Source organism: Triturus cristatus, chromosome 7, assembly GCF_964204655.1.
Source record: "Triturus cristatus chromosome 7, aTriCri1.1, whole genome shotgun sequence".
Classification (NCBI taxonomy): domain Eukaryota; kingdom Metazoa; phylum Chordata; class Amphibia; order Caudata; family Salamandridae; genus Triturus; species Triturus cristatus.
In genome coordinates, this window is record NC_140590.1 from 87,750,225 (window position 1) to 87,768,125 (window position 17,901).

The following is a 17,901-nucleotide window of genomic DNA, read 5'->3' on the forward strand; positions in this document are numbered from 1 at the left end:
TTCTCTGTGCTGCTGTTGAATCCGAATCCTCCTGGCTATGACATACAGCGCTGCCATTGTGGAAGTCCCTGGGGCATTCTGGGCCTGTTAAAATAGTTTGCACCTGGTTACCACCTGGCTTGAGTTGATGGTAATTTCCAGGTGCAAAGTTGCGAACTCTGCATATTCTCAATTTGCCCTTTGTTGATACATTGGTTAGCGAACTCGCATTTTGCAACATTCTATTAAGCGAGTCCGCAAATTGCTGCACGGTAATTGCGAATTCGCAATTGACTTTTCGCATAACTGTAGCCTCTCAAAATTGGTATTCACTATTTTTGCAAATCTCTATTTTGCAATGCAAATCCCTGACATACATTGGATAAGGCAATTTTGCGATCACAAACACTGTATTTTTACGATTCGCAGCGTTTGCGACCTCAAAATTGTTTGATCCAAATGGCCCTAAATTCCTTACCAAATGAACTGCTGTATACCCATTACACAATGAAAAACCATTGCAAGGAACACCACAGTGATTGGCTCTGTGTACCTCCGGTTCTTGATGAAGCACCAAACCCCATATAACCCCGCAGCTAGAGGGTCCAGCAAATGTAACTGTATATTGCTTTAAAAAATCTGCAATAGTTAGAAGTTACAGGTGAAAAAACAGATACAAAGGGCTGTTTTTTTCCACTCAATTTCAATATTTTTCAATTTTAAATGTTACTTTCAACAGAAAAACTTTGAAGGATATACAGAAATGACCATTTGCTGAATTTTGTCTACTTTTCAGAAATGTATAGCTTTCCGGGATCCAATATTGGTTTCAGACTCATTTCTACCACTAACTGGAAGAAGGCTGAAAACACAAAAAAATGGGAAAAATATGCTATGTCTCAATAAAATGCCAAACGTGTGTAGAAAATGTTGGTTTTCTGACAATAGTTCGCCTGTTCCTGAAACTGGCTCAGCTGCTTTCTTCTGCAGCACTTTTCCCCAAAAATTCAAAATATACATGTATTTTGGCTGATTTCTCAATCCCCTCCAGGAGCATTTAACAAACCCTTGGTACCTTTAGAATCCTCAGGATATTTTAAAAAAGGATGCAAATTTGGCATGAACACCTTATGTGTACAAAAAGTTATGGGGGACTAAGCACAAACTACCTCAAATAGCCAAAGAAAAGCTTTGCACAGTGAGGTGTGTGTGTGGGGGGGAGGGGCGGGAGAAATGTCTAGCAGCGCTGGGGTTAAAAAAAAAAAAGTTCATCCACCTCAGTCTCCTCCTGGAAAGTTTTGGGGTGAACGGTCAAGTAGGGGTGAGGGAGAGGTAAGACAAAGGGGGTCCCCAAATATATTCTCCCTATGTAACTTTCCATAAGAAAATTGAACAGGGCCTCCACAAAATTGGCTGAACGGAATTCCACAAAATTTGACAGAAAGCTAGTTCTTGGTCTTAAAAGCGTGCTTTGTTTTGTCATGTAGTATCCACGGTTTAGTAGGAACTGCTCGTTTGTGGACATCATAACTTAGGATGGTGCCAGACTGATTCCATGCGCCTAAATAGGATATGTTGGCCCTTGTACAAGCTTGCTCGCAGTGCCAATGACAGCCCCCCTAAACCTGTACAGTTAGCGAACAGTTTTGGCAACCACTGAACATGACAACTCTGTTCCCTCAGGAAAGGTGGTGACAGATTTCAAACCTTTTCTCAGTCACTTTCTTTAGCTCTTAGAAATATGCAAAGAATACACCAAGGGGCATTTTCGATATTTATTGAACCACAGTGATTCATGTATAGAATATATGGGCTGCGATTATTAATAGACAGGAGCAGATAAAAGTTATAATAAGTGTCAACACAGAGAATAAAACTAAACGTTCCACCATCTTGTTGAGATAAGTTATATATGCATTCATATAAAGAATTATAAAAATCGAGCATACTTCTAAGAAGCGAACCTTAATTTACGTGTCTATGGATTGAATATGTGTTCTGCAAAGAAAACTCCGGATCTGACCCCTTTACCTGGTGGATAATAGTGTATGACTCCGTCTTCGTTCCAAACTGGACACCCCTCATGGAGATATCAGTCAGCTGCTAGGTGAAATCTTCAGCATCCAGGGACCCCTCGAGATCGGCAGACGTGTCTCCTCTGATTATGTTAGGAAACAAAGGGCTATATTTAGGAAATGGCATCCTCACCTCGAGCTGAGATTGTAATCAGGCAACCCTTGTTTGTGTTCCACAGATAGCTGTGTTGCCATATGGATGTCATAAAAAAACATTTGTATTATGCACGTGAGAGGCCTTGCACCAAGTGGCAAGGCAGTGTGATAGGATTCTCACAAAATGTTCTGTGTCAGCAAGGTCAGAGTTTCTGCTAAACCAATCCAAGCGTCACAAATGCATAACGTGTGACAAACGTTAATGTGTCGAAGAGAAGACAACTTTAGAAAAAAGGATTTGTGTGCATGCAAGAATAATACTAGTCCCAACCGGGCCTAACTCGGGAAAATGACACCCACTCCTCGTACATATGTCAGCATAAGAAGCTATCATGGCAAACTAATAATACATTATGCTCAAAGACCAAACTGTGTTTAGTAAAACAGCTGTAAAATGTAATTAAAATATAGACACTCACAAGGCCCAAAGCATAAAGAAAGCCAAAGGTATATACAAATATAAAAGTGTTTTAAAAAAGAAGTTACTTACATGCACACTGTGGTTCTCCAGTATTAATATCTTTTATAGATTCACATGCTTGAATCTTCCCCGTCGTCATGGTGGGAGTCCCATGATAAAAAGAAATAGCAGTATTACAACATTACCATAGACATTCATAGAGCCGAAAAACTCACTTAACTGTTCAGCCTCATTTTAGAACATCCAAACTTCAGCCAGTCACAGCTGAGAACTCATAGGTCCCCTACCCACAGAGCCACCATACCTCAGATTTCGAGCACAAGTGTAAAGATACATAAACTCTGAGGTAATTGGTGAACCTAATCGGAGAGGAGGGAGGGTTGCATGTCAATCTATAAAAGATATTAATACTGGATAACCACGTTGTACAGGTAAGTAACTTGTTTTTTTCTCCAGTACTGAATCTTTTATAGATTCACATGCTTGAATCCAACTACTAAAAAGAACTATTGATGGACAGAATGCAGAATGCAGAACATCTCTGTACATCCACCCCAGTACAGAGATCTGGGCCTAAATCCATCGTTTTTTTGCTCACCATGCCGTTCCAGTTTGGACCCAGCCATATGCAAATCAGTCTTGACCCTGTGCCCAATGGGAACAGTCCAGCCCGAACTGCCAGGCCAGGTCCTCCCTGACTGGAAACAAGCATCCTAGGACCGGTTTCGGGGTTTCACCCCTCTTCAGCCAGGATAGCTTGATTCCAGTGGCATGGAGAGCACGGGACTCACGTCTGAGCATACCCGTCCCACTCGGGAAGAATGATGGATTTAACCCAGATCTCTTGACTGGGGGTGAATGTTTTGATTTGTTCTGCATTCCGCTAATCAATAGTTTTTTTTGCATTTGAATCCAACCAAGTAAGTAGTAAAAAATACAATAAGCAAAAAGACAATGGTGGGGGCAGGCAGACCATCCTACCATGACGTAAACTTGTAGCATCAGAGGACAAAACAAGAAGAAAATGATAAGCATACAAATTGACATACATTTTATAAAGAACATAGCGGGCTAAAAGCCGCCTCCCTTAAGCAAAGAGACGCCGGAGTGTAGGTTGTCCGACAGCTATATCTGCCCTTTTCCAACCAGCAAGGCAGTAAAGCTTCAGGAATGTGTGAGCATTTGCCCACGTTGCTGCCCTGCAAATGTCCGGGAGAGATGCTCCCCCAAACAGGGCTGAGGTAGTCGCCACTTTCCTGGTAGAGTGAGCTTGTGGTTTCGCAAGAAGCGGACGACCAGCCTTTTCATGGCAGAAGGAAATCATGGAGGTGACCCAACGAGCAATACTGTCCCTTTTCAAGGCCTGTCCTGAAAAGCTCATTTTAATTGAGTTCAGAGCCTGTCGAGTTTTTTTTAAAATTGACTTCTTTGCACATCGCACTTTGAAGCATTTGCTTCCGTGTAACGGAGAGTGCTTAGCGCGGATTGTCTGTCACGGGCCAATCAGATGCTAGTCGGGAGGAGCCTGTTGTCACCCACCGGCTATTTAGAGCACACTGTGTTGCGGACGCGAGGTCCTTAGATATTCATGTCGGGAGGGGAATGAATGCTGCTTTGAAACTGGTGTTTCTACTGAAAAGCTCATTTTAATTAAGCTTAAGAGCCTGTCGAGTTATTTTTTTATTGATTTCTTTACACATCGCACTTTGAAGCATTTGCTTCCGTGTAACGGAGAGTGCTTAGTGCTGATTGGCTGTCACTGGCCAATCAGACGCTAGTCGTGAGGAGCCTGTTGTCGCCCACTGGCTATTTAGAACACACCTTATGCAGAAGCGCAGCGGACGCGTGCAGCGGGCACGCCGCTGGCGCGCTGAAGGCGCGCCAAAGGCAAGCCCGTCTGCGCCCGTCCGCCACCAGGCGCCATTCAACCTGAACAATCTCTAAACGACACACTACAATACTCCCGCTCTGAGCTTCTGTCTCTTAACACTACCTGCTCTACCTGCTCACACCACATTTGGTCTCCTCTGGGTGTTTTTTTTCAAATGTAAACAATGCTTATTTCAAATTAAAATATATGAGATAGGTGTACCCTCCCCCCAACTCTGATGAGTTTAAGTTTTGAAGCTTAAACTGCTAGTCGTAGGATAAACATCACGCTGAGGTCTTTGACTTATTAATAGAAGAGTCCCGATTTGTGCTATTCTTGACGGAGACCTGGCTTATGCAAGATTCCGTTGCGGATTCTTGGCTGGCTCTCCCTCATGGCTACATTATGAATCAAATAACAGAGGGGGTGGTGTTGCAGTAATTCATAAGGAGTCCGACCGTTGCAGCTTTTTAGAGGACATCCCTGACTGCGAAAGTGCTCTTTTCAAGATTACTTTAAACCACTATCTCACGGTTTCTGGTCTCCTTATATACCGACTACCCGTGTCATCTATATTTTTTAGGGAAGAACTATTGAACAAGGAAACGCTTTATGCGAGCAAGACGGCAAATTTCACCATCTTAGGTGACCTTAATTTACACCTGGAAGAGTACGGCAAGGCCGGAATTTAGAGTTTTCTGGCATATTTAGAGGCCTTTCAGCTGGCTCAATGTGTTTCGAACAGCACACACGTAGGCGGCCATCTGTTGGATCCCATATTTTCCAACCTAGGTGAGATTAAGGTGTTATCCCCTCGTCTCATGGCCTGGACAGATAATTTTCTTGTTTTGTTTTCCCTGCATTGGGAAGGAAAGGTAGTACAGAACTGCCCGCCGCCAGTTTTAAAACGGCCTTAGCATAAATTAGATACAAACCATTTTTTGGATCTATTGCTAAGGTACAAGCCTCAGTTACCACTCAATATAGATGCTTCCAATACGCTCTTCCAGGATTGGCACACTCAAGTTCTGGATAGTTGCATCCCGGCTAAACTGAGTGCACACAAACATGGGCAGTCTAATCCTTGGTTCAATGAATCCTTGATTAAAGCAAAAAAACATTGTAAACAACTCGAGCGAGCCTGGAGGCGCACCTACGATGGTGAAGCAAAAAACATATACAGTGCATCCATCAAGTCATTCCACAAACTGGCTCGGAGAGCCAGAGCTAAGTATATTGCTGGTAAATTCTCGGAGAGTAACAATCCCTCCAAAACTATTTTTACCCTTATCAAGGCCATGAAGAGTTCTAGTCGGAAGGCCGATTCTCCTGTCACCTCCAACAATCAGTGTGACAAATTAGCCAGCTACTTTGTGAACAAGGTGGAAACTATCTATAACAGTCTCCCACCGGTAACTGCCAACACTGTCCCTGTAGCATCGGGACAGTGGACCCACGGTGAAAAAAAAACTGTCCTCTTTCCCTCCACTGTCTCCTATTGAGTTCGAGTCTCCCTGTCAGAAAATCAGGCTCTCCAGCAGATCTGCTGAAACCTGATCAATTTCACCAGTTTCATACCCTCATTTCAACAGTGGGTAGGGAATTGATCAATTTATCTCTGACTTCAGCGTCCTTACCTTCCGATACCTTACCATACCTCTTCTGAAGAAGCCGTCTCTGGAGCCTTCCGAGCCTGGTAATTACCGTCCCATATCACAACTTCTATTCCTGGCCAAGGCGGTGGAATCGCATGTAAATGCTATCCTCACAGAGTTTATTGAACATAATGAAATTCTGGACCCTTCTCAAACGGCTTCAGATCCCGCCACAGCACCGAATCTGCCTTACTGGCAGTTACAGAGGAAATTCGTAGCAGTCTTGATGAGGGAAACTATGCAGCCTTAATCCTTCTTGATTTAAGTGCCGCCTTCGACACTGTTTCCCACAAGATACTAATGAGCCATTTGCAGGAGATAGGGATTAAGGGGTCGGCCTTGGCATGGTTCAGATCCTTTTTGGCGGGCAGAACCTTTCAGGTCATTGTGCCATCCTTCCATTCCCGAGAGTATGCCTTGCAACATGGGGTGCCGCAGGGTTCTATATTGAGCCCTATGCTTTTTAATATTTATGTACAACCCTTAGCCATCATAGCTAAAAGCAGAGGGCTATCCTTTGTGTCGTATGCCGACGACATACAATTAGTTATTGCTTTTTCCAAGAAATGTAAAAACAACCTCGTTAAATTTAAGGAGGATTTGTTAGCGATCGCCGATTGGATGGCCGCAAACTGCTTGCAGCTGAACGCAAGTAAGTCAGAGATACTACCGTTTGGGAAAGACTGATCTGTGGTCAGAGCAGTGGTGGCCAGAAAAGCTAAAACCGGCACCCTTACCTAAAGAGGCAGTTAAAAACCTAGGATTTTGGATTGATAGTCGTTTGTCTTTTGACACTCAATCCAAATCTGTTGCAGGGACCTGCTTTGGACTCTTGCGAGGACTAAAACCTCTACTCAGCTTTCTTGAGTCCAAAACTCGCCAGAATATCATTCAGGCCACGATTTTGTCTAGGTTGCATTATGGAAACTCGCTTTACTTAGGCGCCAATAAATTCAGTATTAAGCGCCTTCAAAGAATACAAAATGCGGCAGCTCGCATTCTTCTAGCGCTCACAAAATCCTGCTCAGTGTCCAAGCTCTTATCTAAGCTACACTGGCTGCCAATTGAAAAAAGTATTCAGTTTAAGACGCTGTGCATCGCCCATAAAATTTCGGCCCACCAAGCACCTCTGGTTCTGGCTGATCTGCTAACGCTTTATGTCCCAAGGCGCCCTCTATGCTGAGCTCACCAAGTGCTTGCATGTACTCCTTGAGTCCTAAGAGCCAGAGCTGGAGGCCGTTCATTTAAAGTTTTAGCAGCTAGACTTTTGAATTCTCTCCCAGTGTCCATCAGAGGAATCCAGAACCACCTGGCGTTTCGCAAAGCCATAAAGACATGGCTCTTCCCGGCATAATTCCTCTCCTCAGTTGTTCTTTGGTCATCTGTACTTGGGTGGCGCTGGGACGACTCGGTGCTGGGGCAGCCATGCGCGATATAAATCCTCTTCAATTCAATTCAATTTCCTGGGTGCCGAGAAAGAGATCATTAGCTGAGAGGATTTACGTAATTACTGTCCTTTTCAGATAAAACTTTCAGCATCGCTTGATGTCCAGAGAATGCAACGCCCTCTCCGCTTAGCAAAGAATGTCGGTAAAACAATCGGCTCATTGAGGTGGTAAGTTGAAGGCACCTTAGGTATAAAAGAAGGGTTAGTGCGCAAGATAACCCTGTCTGGCAAAAACTGCAGATACGGTTCCTTTATGGTGAGAGTTTGGATTTCACAGATACGTCTGGCTGATGTAATGGCCAAGAGAAAAGCTACTTTCCAGGAGAGGAAGTTTAATTTGCTTTTGTGTATTGGCTCAAAGCGCAGACGTATCAGTTGAGACTGAACTGTGTTTAATTGCCACAAAACTGAAGGAGGTTTAACAGGTGGAAAAACTCTAAAAAGCCCTTTCATGAATTATTTGACGAGTCGGTTAGACCACAGAGAAATTTGATTTGATTGTCTTCTATATCTAGAAATTGAAGCCAGATGAACTCTTATAGAAGAGTGAGAAAGTCCTGATTTTGCGAAGTGCAATAGATAAGGCAGCACTTGCCCCGGTGAAGAAGAGAATGAATGCAATGCTTACAAGATACACCAGGTACAGAACCTTTTCCATTTGGCTGTGTAACATTTCAATGTAGATAAAGCTAGAGATTTCTGCAGTATCTTAGTACACTCCTCTGAAACCCTCAAATCCCCAAAATCAGCGTGGTGAGGAGCCAAGCTGACAAATGAAGAGATGGAATTTGTAGAAGACCCACTTGGCCCTGGTTCATGTAGAGAAGATCCTTCTTTGGAGGGAAGAGAATCGGGGCACACTCTGATAGGCATGAAGCTCTGTGTACCAGAACTGTCCTGCCCACTCCGGAGCGATGAGAATGATCCGGCAAAGCTCTTGATTATTTTGTGAAGTATTCGAGGAATGAGTGGGAACGGGGGAAATGCATAGGCAAACATCCCCGTCCAAGGAAACTGGAAGCATTCTCCCCATGAATTTTAATGAGGATATCTGCCTGCAAAGAGGACACTTTTTGTTGAGGAACGTAGCAAACAGTTCTAATGTTGTGTAGCCCCAGGATTGAAACACCTTCTTCAAGTGTTGGTCCATGAGCTCCCATTCATGGCACTGTTTGGAGGCCCACTGAGAGAGTCGGCCTTTCCGTTGAGAAGCCCTGGCACATGCTCCACTTGCAAGGAGATGTGCTTGGCTAGAAGTCATTCCCATATCTGCTAAGCAAGAAGGGAAAGCGCCCGAGATATTGTTCCGCCTTACTTTCGGAGATGAAACATTGTCGTAGCGTTGTCCGTTCTGATGAACACTGACACACCTTTGATCTGAGGTAGAAAGGTCTTCAGAGCTAGAAACACTGCTTTGAGTTCCAGAATGTTTATTTGAGACTCAGCTTCCTATGTGAACCTGTAGTTCTTTTTATTTTATTTTTTTAAAAACCTTTATTCAGTAAATCCAGAACACAGCTATTCAGCCGACAGCCCGGAGGTTCGGCAGCTTAAGTTAAGCAACACAGAAAAGCGTTCGCACTGCACTGAAAGGAGAATCAGAAAAGGTTCAGTTTTAAATAAACACAAACACAAACCAAACACTAGCAAGGCGATAAGCTTCGAATGCACATGATGGGTGCCCATCAGGGGGAGCTAGTCCCATTTCGTCCACCAGAAACAACGCTATAATGCGAGGAGGGAGGGGGAAAGCAGAGACTCATAAAAGGCAATCAGTCATCAACAATAAATACATAGCCGGAAAGAATGTTAAGGGGAAAGTTGCTCCTCAGGCGGATCCGGATCAGGGGGCAGACATATGTCCCCCCTGTAGTGGTTCCATCGCCCCCATACTGCATGCCATTTCCGCGGGCGCCCTCTAGCACAATACACTGTCTTTTCCCTGAGCATGCTCCAATCCATATTTTCCTTCCACGCTGCCAGCGCAGGAGGCCCAGCAGAGCCCCACAGGCGCGCGATGTCCCGCTTAGCCACCATGTTCCCCAGGGTCACCCACTGAGTCTGTGCGTCATCAAGATCGGTAGGACCCCAGACGTTCAAGAGACAACACCGCGCCTCCGGCTGCATGACAATGCCCGTCACCTCCCCCATCACTGCATGAACTTGCCTCCAAAACTCCACGATCACGCCGCATTCCCAGATGATATGTAAGAAGGTACCCACCATGCCGCAGCCTCGCTTACATAAACCCTCCTCAGAGAAACCCATACGGACCAACCTAGGACCTGTCACGTAGACTCGATGGAGTATTTTAAGCTGCACCAGCCGCAGACGCGACCGAATCGCAACCTCCCTAGGAGAAGAAACTGCATATTGCCAATCTTCGTCATCCAGTTCGAGGCCATCCCTAGTCCATTGATCCCGCAACCCCCGAAGAAGGTCGGCCCGGACATTAATCAGCTTCTTATAGATGAGAGAGATCGCGCTCTCCGGCATATGGCCATCCAGAATTCTGTCCTCCAACGGAGAGGACGCAGGCACCTTCTCACCTTCCACGAGGACCGACCGCAAGGCGTGACGCACCTGGGCATAGCGGAAAAACTCAGTGCTCCCCAGCTCATACTCCTTCTGCAGCTCCTCAAAGGACTTCACCCTGCCCTGAGCCAGCAAGTCTCCGACCCTGGAGATACCGATCAAATCCCATTTCTCGAACCCTTTTGTATGCCAAAGCTTCCCCAGGATATCAGAATCAAACAACGGGGTAGCGAGGGTAAGCCTGCCCCCCCAACCCAGGGAGTCCGTCGCCAACTTCCACACCCGCACCGCCTCCCCAGTGGGCCCCGTAAGGGACGAGTCCAACGACTTCGAGTACAAAGCCCTGTGGTAATTACAGCCACGCAGTAACCACCGATCCATGGCATAGCCGGGGCTCAACGCCGAGCCATAGACACCATGATTAATCGCGCACAACTGGGTGGCCCAGTAGTATCTTCGAATGTCCGGAAGCGCAATACCACCGTCGTACCACGGGAGCGTCAGCTTAGCGATCGCTATGCGCGGCCGCCCGTCCCACAATAGTGAACGCTGGAGGCTCTCGACCTCTCGAAAGTAACTAGTCGGGACCCATTCAAGGGTATTCTGCAAGGCATAGAGGAAACGGGGAAGAGACATCATTTTAAACAACGCGTCGCGCCCGAGGAGGGAGAGCGGCAACCGCCGCCAGCCCGCCGCATCCCGCCGCAGGCGCGCCAGGGGGGGGGAGCAGATTCTTCTCATATCGCAAGATGGAGTCAGTGGAGATGTAAATCCCTAGATACCGGAAGCCCTGCTGGGCGATCTGAATCGAACAAATTCGGGGGACAGGCGGAACATCGCCACACAAAACATACAGATATGACTTTCCCCAATTGATAACAAGGCCCGATTTCCTACCAAAAGAAGTCAAGACGTCGCAAACCACTATGAGAGACTTCTGGGGCGAGGCGAGGTTTAATAGGATATCGTCGGCGTAAAGTGAGATACGGTCCTCGTGGTCGGGCGACCATCGAAGCCCACGTATACTCGGATGCCATCGTATACACGCCGCCAGCGGTTCAAGAGCAAGGGCGAACAACAAAGGCGACAGGGGGCAACCCTGCCGGGTGCCCCTCCCAAGCTTGAACGGCCTGGACGCCCTCCCGTTTACCACAACACTAGCAAGGGGATCCTCGTAAAGCAACCTCACCCAGTCCACAAAACCAGGCCCGAAGCCGAACTTGGCTAGCACAGCCCACAGGTATGCCCAATCCATCGTATCAAACGCCATCGTGGCGTCAAGAGACGCCACAATAGCCGGCTCCCGCAACGTGCCCGCCCTAGCAATCACCCCATGGAGACGCCTAAGGTTTAATGCAGTGTTACGATGCGGGATGAAGCCCGATTGGTCCGGGTGGATCAAATCCTTAAGCACCCGGACCAAGCGGTTCGCCAGGATCTTAGCAAGGATTTTCGGCTCAGCGTTAAGAAGCGATATCGGCCGATAGGAACTACACTTGTCCCGAGGCTTACCGTCCTTATGTATCACCACTATGGTTGCCAGTCGTTGATCAAGCGGCAAAGACCCATTCACACGCGCCTCCACGAACATGGCGCGCAGGTGAGGAGCGACCTTATCCGGACAAAGCTTGTACAATTCAATAGGCAAACCATTCGGACCGGAGGCCTTACCCGAGTTCAACGCCCGAATAGCACCCGCTACTTCATCAACCGTTATATCACCATCTAGGTCGTCCCTATCTACGTCAGAGAGGCAGGGCAGAGCAATATCACGCAAAAGGTCACACGAGTCCGCAGTCGGCCTATCCGAAACCGAGGTGTATACTACGCGGAAATAATCCGAAAAACGCTGGACTATACCTTCGGGGTCAGTAACAACCTCTCCCTCCTCCATCGTTAACTCCGGCACCACTCTATTGACCCGCTCTTTTTTGTCCAACCAAGCTAGCAGTTTCCCGGCCTTATCCCCAACATCATACAGACGGCCCTGCTGCTCCCTGCTAAGGGTCTTGGCAGCATTCTCCGCCAGATCCCTGTACTCCGATTGCTTCAAACTCAGATTATGCAGAGTGTCCGCTGTAACCTCCTCCTCCAGGGTTACCTCTAAAGCCGCGATCTCATCCTCGATCTGTATCACCTCGGCGTCTTTCCCTCGCTTGGCGGCCACCACCAATGAGAGGGCCTCCCCTCTCAATACGGTCTTAAACGCCTCCCACAGAGACACCGCTGAATCAACCGAATCCTGATTGTCCTGAAAATAGTGATCAACTGCCTTCAGCAATGCCCTGCGCGTCTTGGGGTCACGGAAGTACCAGGGGTTAATGGGAGCCACCCTACCTCCTCCTACCCGGCCAATGTCGAAACGGACCCACACCGGCGCGTGGTCAGATATGCCACGTGCCATATGCCTAGCCTCAGAAACTAGCGAGGCATGCGCAGCCAGGGTGAGCAAGTAATCAATCCGGGAGAGACTACCATGAGCCCCGGAGTGAAAGGTATACTGACTCTGGGTGGGGTGCCGGAGTCGCCAGCAGTCCACCAAACCAAAAGTGTCTATGAAGTCAGGAAGCCACTTCTGAGCCCCCCCGGTATCCCTGGGCGGGTGCCTATCGAGCAGCCCAGAACCAACAGCATTGAAGTCTCCCCCCACCACTAGCAGCCCCTCAGGGAGTTCCAGCAAGGCCCTGCCCAGATCGGCAAACGTGGAGGCCTGCAGGGCCGGAGGAACGTACACAGAAACCAATACCAACGTTCTACCCTCCCATCTCCCCGCCACAGCTACGAACCGCCCCCTATCGTCAACAATGGTGGAGTCAACCTCGAGTGGCAGCGAGGCTCGAACAAGTATGCCCGCCCCCCTGGAGCCCGATGAAAAGCCAGAGTGGGCAATGAATTTGTAACCCTTTCTATTAAGTGCATAACACATATTCCCTATAAGATGTGTCTCCTGCAATAGGGCAACATCAGGCGAGGTCCGCTTCAGGAATTGTAAGATGATCCCTCTCTTAATACGATCACCCAAGCCATTAACATTCCAGCTAATAATATTTAGGCCCCTACCCCCCATCCCCAAACACCAAGAGACCTCCACCCCCCCCGAAAAGCCACCACCAAACCAACCTGACAACCATTACTACGCCTTGCAAGAAAAACCCCCCCAACAACCACCCCAACATCCCAAATCCTCCCCCCTCCCTGCACCCCTGCGTCAGCTTACAAAGCCCCCCCCAACTTGCAGTGTGCCTGTCGCCCTATCCAAAACAAATCTACAAAAAGAACCCCGATGGAGGAAAGAGCTCCGAACGGCCCTCCGCCACCCCCCCATTACTGCAGTTAGCCACAAGTCATTGTCCGGGGCAAAATCAAAACAACCTGACACCCGGGGCATCACTCTTGCTCAGCCCGGCCACTGTCCACTCCCGTGACACAGTCCCCGCCGGTCCGTCTCCGTGGCAGAGCGTCCAACCAATCTCCGGCCATTTCAGGTGAGTCGAAGAAGAAAGTCCGATCCTCATACACCACACGCAGTCTGGCAGGGAAGAGCATAGCATAGCGTACTTCAAATCCATCTCCCTAAGGCGTCTCTTAACCCCCAGGAAACACTGCCTTTGCTTCTGCACCATCTGGGTGAAGTCAGGATAGAAGCTCACAGAGGCATTCTGAAAAGGAACCGGGCCCGTCACCCGTGACGCTTGCAGGATAGCGTCCCGATCTCGAAAATGGAAGATCCGGGCGACAATCGGTCTCGGGGGAGCTCCCGCCTTAGGCCTCCCGCCAGGCACCCTGTGAGCCCGTTCTACGGCAAAAAACTTTCCAAGGCCCTTAGGCGCAAGATGGTTCACCACCAAGTCTTCAACGAGTAGGTCCACTGAGCGCTCTTCCGAGGATTCCGGGACTCCAGTAATGCGCACATTGTTGCGCCTGGCCCGACCTTCAAATTCCTCCAGCCGACGGGCGGAGAGGTCACTAGCAGTCCGCAGCTTCTCTACCTCCGCCTGCAGTCCCAAAACATCATCCGCAAGGCCAGTAGTCTTGAGGTCCAGGGACTTGAACCGCTCATTGGTTTTGCCCAAATCCGCGCGTATCAAGTTAACATCGACCAAAATCGTGTCTACTTTTTGTGCCAAGGCATCAAACTGTCGCCCGATCGATGTTTGCATCCCCTCAATAGCCCCCATGACATCCTGCAACGACAGCTCCGAGGTCGGGGACGAGTCAGCTTTCTGTACTTCCAGTGACTGTCCCGATCCACCAGGCGACCCCTTCTGCTGGGCATATCGATCCATATTGTTGGATTGGGTATAGCCTCCCCGCCTGGTAGCCTTGAACTTCGGCTTGTCAGCCTCTGCTTTGGCCGACATTGCAGACTCGACGTAGGCAATTGCGGAGAAACGTCCCTCACCCAGCTAAATGAGACAGGCCGGACCGTCACTCAACGACCAGGGTCGGGCGCAAGTCCTCCAGATGTCCGTGGATCCTCAGGAAGCACTCTCAGGCCGTAGCCAACAAAGGGCGAGAAAGTGAAAGTGAAAGTGCGGTGGTCTCCATCCGCCCGTTCACACCCCACAGGCCTGCTGTTGTTCAATTAGTGGCCGGGCATCTTGCCAACTCGAGCTCCCGGCATCCCACGGAGGTAGGCCGCAATCTGCCGTCGTCCACAACTCCGGTCCCCGGCGGGCGATTTTAGCCCGGGCAGCGTCAATCGCCCCCACGATGACTCATCTGCAGGATACCGTGCATAAGAAACAGGATAAAGAACAGGATAGGTGACGGAGGGCGCGAGGGACTCGGGAGCTCAAAGCTCACGCAGCCATCATGGTCAAGCGCTAGGCTCCTCCTCCGAACCTGTAGTTCTTGAAGGTGAGCCCCCCCATTCGTCCATCGACGCATCCAAGGTCATCATCAACTATGGTGCCAAGTGAATGAAAGAAAGGCCTTGGAACAGGTTGTCCTTGATCATCCACCAAGCCATGGAGGCCATCATTGATGTAGAAAACTAAACCTTGTCGTTGAATGAGCCTTGAGACTGAACCTACTTCGCATCGAGCATTTCCTGCAGCGGTCGCTTTTGAAGTCGGCAATTGGGAATGAGCGGAATGCAAGAGGACATCATCCCCAGCATGGACTTGTACTGCCTCACAGAAGCATACATTCTTCATGAGAGAATTTTTGTTGTATCCAAAATAGGCATTATTCTTTCCTGAGTGGGAAAGGCTTTGCCCAGATCTGTATTGAGACGTGCACCCAGAAAGACCAACGATTTGGCCAGGATAATGGACGATTTTTCCAGATTGATGCGAAGACCTAGAGACTGGAAGAGAATTCGACAAGCTCTCGTTGAAACTTTTGCTGCTTGAAAAGACGGAGTCTTTATGAGCCAATCATCCAGGTATGGGAGCACCTGGTGACCTGAACGTTTAAAGAAGGCTGCTATTGGTGCCATGCACTTGGTGAACACCCTGGGCGCGGACTTTAAACCAAAAGGGAGCACTCTGAATTGGTAATGGCGCCCTGCCACTCTGAATCTGAGAAATGAAGGATCTGAGGATGAATAGGGATATGAAAATAGGTATCGAGGAGATCATAAGAATCTCCTGAAGGGAGAGCATCCTGAAAGATTGACTCTTTATAAACTTGTTCAACATTCTGAAGTCCATGACCTGCCTCTATTTCCCATTTTTCTTTTCGATGAAAAAGAAGTGGGAATAAAATCCCCGGTTTTGCTGGTTGAGGGGTACTTCCTCTATGGCCTGCTTGAGGAGAAGTAAATCTATTTCCTTCAAGAGATCTGGATGGTGACGGAGCAGAACTTTGAACAGTGGAACATTTGGAGGATGCTGAATGAAATCTAGCATATGGCCATGTTGGAAAATGTCTAGAACCCATCTGTCTGAAGTAACGGAGTTCCATTTTTGAAAGGATGAGGAGAAGAAGTGATCGTGGTGTGGGACAATAGCAGCAGGGGCCTGATGATCTTCATTGTCTTCTATTTGAGTCTTGGGACTTTCTAGCAGATAGCTGCCTCATGCTTCCTGACCGTCTCAAATAAGTTTGATCGGTGTTGGACAGAAAAGACCGGTTGTACGGCTCGTAGTCTACAGATATTAATGATACCGGTGCTAAAATTGTGGCTGGGATAAGAATTGCCCTCGACCTCTAGCCCGAAAGGACTGAAAGCTGCGTTGTTGGATATTGCTTAAGGCTTTGAGAAGCGGAGAAGTGTGGCTCAATGGGTAGAGCGGCAGACCCTGATGCAGAGGTCTGGCCCCGACCAGGGTTCAATTCCCGCCTCGGCGGGTCTTGGGCTCAATTTCCCCGGAGCCGATAATTCTCGCCTCGGTGCCTATTCTAATCATGGGTCCCACTCTGCAACTCTGGGCAATAGTTTGCTTAATCTCCACAACGACCCCAAAAGCGCTAGGATGCCTGGCTTCACCTTGGGGTGCCCAGGAGTGGGCAATTCACAGGGAAAGGCCAGGAAGGGTTCCACAGCGGTATGTGCACAGCGCCTGAGAGACCCTTTCGGGGGTGTGCGGAGCGCTATATAAATGCACTACATTTACATTTTGACCGTATCCGTGTCCTTCTTGATAGATTGCAACTCTCCGTCTATGTGCTTACTAAACAAGCACTCTCCATCATAGGGCATAGCTAAAACTTTGGCTTACACCTCCGGTCAAAAGGTGGTTGCTTTTAACCATCGACGTAGGACAGCTGCTCCTGCCATTTGCCGAAATGCAGTGGATGAAACGTCCATAGCTATTTCAATGAGTTCTGAAGATGCTTTTTCTCCTTCCACAAGAATACCTCTTGCTTCTTTCTTTTTATCTTCAGATAGACATTCCAGCAGAGTAGAGATGTCTGACCACATCTGCCGGTCATATTTCCCTAAAATAGCCATAGCATTAGAAGCTCTGATGGAGGTTGCCGCTAAAGCCGAGAACCTCTTCCCAATATTGTCAAGGCGATGGCCTTCCTTGTCCAGTGGGGCAGTGCAGGGAGATGCTGGATTCTTGGCTCTTCTCTGTGCTACCTGCATGATGACAGAGTCCGGCCTCAGGTGACCAATGAGGCACGCAGGCAAGTCGTCTGGAGCCTTATATTTTTTAGCCAATTTCGGAATAACAGCTGGAACTGAGGCAGGTGTCTTCATCAATTTTACCCCTTCTTGCCATAGAAAGTCAATTATAGGAATTGCTCTTACTGAACTTTGAGTGCCTGGTTTAAAATCATTTAGAAAACACTCAGTCTGTTTGGTTGGCATTGGTAAGTCAAAACATTTGGAAGCCCGCTCCAAAAGGTCATGGTATCCACCAATATCTCCTGGAGGGTTAGGGGACGGTGGCATAGGGGCTATGTAGTCATCACATTCATCATGGGCATCTGTGTCCGTATGAATCTCTCCTTCTTTTGGCTGCGCATCCTGGGTGTCCTATGTGATGATTATAGTAGGAGTAAGGGTCTTCTCCCTTGTGGATTTGGGATTAGTTTGGACCGGAAGAATAGTGGGTACCTCTTGGGGAGGTAGAGGCCTATGAGGAGCGTTTGCATCTGGAAAAAGCTTGTAGTAATCATTAAGCATGTGACGTAGATCCGACACTAGATACATTGGAACGTTCATTGATTGTTCCCTTAAGTGATGACGCTCCTCCTCTCTGTCATCAAAAGGATAACGTTCCTGGAAGGATTCTTGCCTCTGCATTCCGAATGTATCCCTTTCCTCAAATTAAAATTCTCCTGCCAAATTTTTTTTTTTTTTTTTT

At 48.1% G+C, this 17,901-nt stretch overlaps 1 protein-coding gene across 6 annotated transcripts in view; it reads right to left on the bottom strand.

Annotated features, from left to right (window-relative positions):
* The window catches only part of LOC146808888 (phospholipase A2 inhibitor gamma subunit B-like), a 1,090,687-nt gene that overhangs the window by 274,653 nt on the left and 798,133 nt on the right, over positions 1-17,901 (bottom strand). For 2 of the 6 annotated variants that reach the window (XR_014966274.1, XR_014966273.1), the window contains exon 6: positions 2,011-2,137. The exons of the other annotated variants lie outside the window; for them this stretch is intronic. The gene's annotated coding sequence lies outside the window, so the exon portion shown is untranslated. The remainder of the gene's footprint in view (positions 1-2,010; positions 2,138-17,901) is intronic. 6 annotated transcript variants of the gene reach the window in all.